The sequence below is a fragment of the Mandrillus leucophaeus genome, unplaced genomic scaffold (genome assembly GCF_000951045.1).
Source record: "Mandrillus leucophaeus isolate KB7577 unplaced genomic scaffold, Mleu.le_1.0 Scaffold413, whole genome shotgun sequence".
Taxonomy (NCBI): Eukaryota; Metazoa; Chordata; class Mammalia; order Primates; family Cercopithecidae; genus Mandrillus; species Mandrillus leucophaeus.
In genome coordinates this window covers 441491-445605 of record NW_012104399.1, presented here as the reverse complement: position 1 = coordinate 445605, position 4115 = coordinate 441491, and positions in this window count along the sequence as shown.

The following is a 4115-nucleotide window of genomic DNA, read 5'->3' as shown; positions in this document are numbered from 1 at the left end:
CCTTAAAGGAATTCTCTTTTTAAAAACTGTAAGAAAGACCAGTATGGGCTGGGTGTGGTCGCTCACACCTGTAATCCCAACACTTTGGGAGGCCAAGGCAGGCAGATCACTGAAGCTCAAGAGTTTGAGACCAATTTGGGCAACATGGCAAAACCCCACCTCTACAAAACAATACAAAAATTAGCTGGGCATGGTGGCGCGCACCTGTATTCTCAGCTGCTTGGGGGACTGAGGCTCCTGGGAGCATCGCTTGAGCTCTGTCAAGGCTGCAGTGAGCCAAGATTGTGTCACCGCACTCCAGCCTAGGCGATGGGAGGAAGAGCTTGTCTCAAAAAAAACCCACAAAAAACCCCCAAAAAAGCCCACCCCCACCAGTATGATTACTAATGCTGGTCACTATCAGTCTCTTTTGAAAGGCAGTATTGGCTGGGTGCAGTGGCTCATGCCTGTAAACCCAGCACTTTGTGAGGCTGAGGCAGGCAGATCACCTGAGGTCAGGAGTTTGAGACCAGCCTGGCCAACATGGTGAAACCCCATCTCTACTAAAAACACAAAAATTAATTGGGCGTGGTGGCGTGGCCTGTAATCCCAGTTATTATGGAGGGTGAGGCAGAATTGCTTGAACCTGGCAGGTGGAGGTTCCTCCAGTGAGCCAAGATCACACCACTGCAGCCTAGGTGACAGAGCGAGATGCCATCTCAAAAAAAAAAAAAAAAAGGTAGTATTATCTATAAGATTCAGATTATATTTTTGCATAGCACTGGAACTTGAGGATTGTGATATATTTCCAACAAAAGAAGTACTGTAATACAAAAAAGATTATTAAACATTTTTAGTTAGTGCTTTTCATGAGAGGTTACCAAAGAAAAATAAACATTTTTAAAATGCTGGCACTTTAGTGATTTTTTACAAAGTATTTTGTGTAAGGTTACTTCAGCAGTAGAGACAGGACTAAAATCCTGTATATTATCACAATTTATCTCCATGCATTCCATTGACGGTCACAATTGAAGCAATTATATCCAAATTATGAAGAAAATATATACCAAACTTCTATAATTACTTAACCTTGAGGCTAGCCTAGAGATATTTAAAACAAAAAATGTTAGGCTGTTATTAACATAAATTCTAACTAGTTTAAATAAACCCAATATTTCTTTTTTTGTTGTTTCAGTTTTTGTTTTTTGAGACAGTCTCACTGTCACTCAGGCGAGAGTCCAGTAGTGTCATCATGGTTTACTGCAGCATCAACTTGCTGGGCTCAAGCAATCCTTCTGCCTCAGCCTCCTGAGAAGCTGGCCCCACAGGTGCATGCCAACATACCTGGCTACTTTTATTTTTAAGATTTTTTGTAGAAACAAGGTCTCCCTATGTTGCCCAGGCTGGCCTCAAATTCATGGGCTCAAGCGATTCTTCTGCCTTGGCTTCCTAAAGTGTCGGGATTACAGGAAGGAGCCACTGCACTTGGCCAACCCAGTCTTTCATGCTACAGTATGGGCTAGAGAAAAGGATGAAAGATCACATGTGATAGTGATAGAGGTACTACAGAGCTAGAGAAAAAGATCAGCAACTCATTTCTGATATATAAAGAGAGAAGACAAATTCATAGGTTAGGTCACAGACACAGGTAAATAGGAAAATAAGGAAATATAGAAAAAGATTTGTATAGAGTTCTTTATGAAAATAATCTATTTCAATAAATCTATTAAATAGATAATAGCTGGATACCAAAAATGACAAGAGAAGTTTATCAGTTAAAAAGCCATTTAACAAAAGACCAGTTTATACATTCCTTTCAATTATGTCCATAAAAAATTTAAATATACAAATTACATTCTCAAACCCAAAAGAATCTTTCTAAACAAATGAAATACAGATATAGACAAAGTCAGGATCCAAATTATTTTAAAAAGTTTTTAAATTACAGTAAATTATGTTTTGTAATTACAAATGAAACAACAAACTGACAGTTTTATACAATTGTTAAAGTTTCAAAAAGTTCAGTGATGGAGCAATAGTATCACAATTTATTTAAGTAAGCACTGTTCACAAATGTTTATGCTTTTGTAATATACCTATTTTAATTTTGTTAATGAATTTAAAGAGCTAATGTTGAAACAACCAAAAAAAAAGAAATGTATTTATTCTTAAAACATCCTAATTTTGCCCATGTGTCTAAAGTTGTGAATTACAGGAACACCCTCCAGAAAAATCAGGTATTTGGTAAAGCAAGGCACATAGGACCAGATTTTGATAAAGGTGCTTGTTCTCTGCTCCTGTAACTACTTTAAATAACCTGGAGATTCATAAGATGACTTTCAATATAGCATAAATAACTTTTATAAACCTTTTTTATGTAACGTATTCACCCATGATAATTAAATATTATAATGTGAATGTGTAAATCAAATGAGCGATGCTAAACCCTTTAAGAAAAAACCCAACTCAGTTTAATGACTGTACAATGAAATTTTAAAAGTTCAATAATTTGATATGTAAGAATAATCAGTATTACAGTAAGTGTAGAGAACATAACCAGTTTCCTTTCAGATTATATCTCCTTAGAATCTAAATATTAAGCTACCTTTCCTTCCATGAAATTATGACATTCAATATAAATTGATGTAAACATTTAAGTTTTGCATCTCTAAACTATATATTCCACCATAAAAGTAGCCTATAACATCTCTAAAATCACTTATTAAAGAACTGATAATATAATACTGCCGTGTTGAAACATCCATCTGTTGCATTTCAAACTTTTCTTCCCAAATACCATATTCTTAATTTTTAAAAGAACTATCGATTGGCACTCTTCTCCCATGAGTTAGCACATTTTCACATTGAACAAAGTAGTTGCGTGATAACAAATAAAAAGTATAGGAATTTAAATAATGATGGGAGTCCTCATTATAAAAGCTGATACAGTAAGGCCTGTGGAGGTCATCAAAATACATATCACATACATAAGGAAATGGCATTATCTGTATATGTGACATGATCCTAGGGCATAGGTCTACCTTCTCATGTATGATTACTTTTTTATGAATTAAAAATTATAAACCACATAGCCCAATCTCTAATAAACATTTTCAAACCCACTAGAAAAGCAAAATATAAATTATGCCTGCCCAATAAAATCGTGCTTTGAAAATATACTTGACTACTTTGTCCATTTTTACAATTCTTGTTTACATTTTTATAACTTTCATTAGAAATTTTGAAAATTGCGTTTTGACACCTAAAAATGTGTTACCACTGTAACTAACATGTCTAATATCTAATTTACTTGTATAAGTTTTTTAAATTATTAAAATAGAAACAGACTAAACCTGATTAAATGTGAATGCACACTGCATTAATACATTTAAGTACCCAACCAATACTTCAATGTGCGTTAAACATAAATCATATTTCATCTTGAATTCTGTGCATTTGCAGGATTTAGATTTTACGTAGCAGTAAGTAATAATGTAAGTCTGAATATTATTGCAATCTAAAACTACCATGTTCAAAATGTGGTGAACTTATTAAGCAAATTCTAAAGGGTGGTTACTGAAAATCATGTTGGGAATCCACACAGTTTGCTTGGTACCAATTTGGAATCACCACCAAAGTGATTTTAAAGATTTGGTAATTTTAAATGCTTTTAAACTTTGGATGGAATTGATGAGCCCTGCAATCTGTAGATTATTACTGCAAAAGCAAGGTAACACTGCCAGTTCACGTTAGGCAAGTGTACCCAACAGTTTGTAACATAGTATTTTTGAGTCAAATTCTGTTTAATAAAATCCATGAGAGCTATATAAAAATACTTATTTTTTACAGTTTTTATATCTATTAGAACAGTCTTTAAAAATATATACAGTGTAGGCCGGGCACAGTGTCTCACGTCTGTAATTCCAGCTACTCAGGGGCTGAGGCAGGAGAATGCCTTGAACCAGGGAGTGGGAGGTTGCCGTGAGCCGAGATCGGGCCACAGCACTCTAGCCTGGCGACAAAGTGAGACTCTGTCTCAAAAAAAAAAAAAAAAAAAGTATTTTACTTTTTTCATTCATACTGTGGGTGTGTGTGTATGTAAACATATATATATATATATTTCTTTTTTTTTTTTT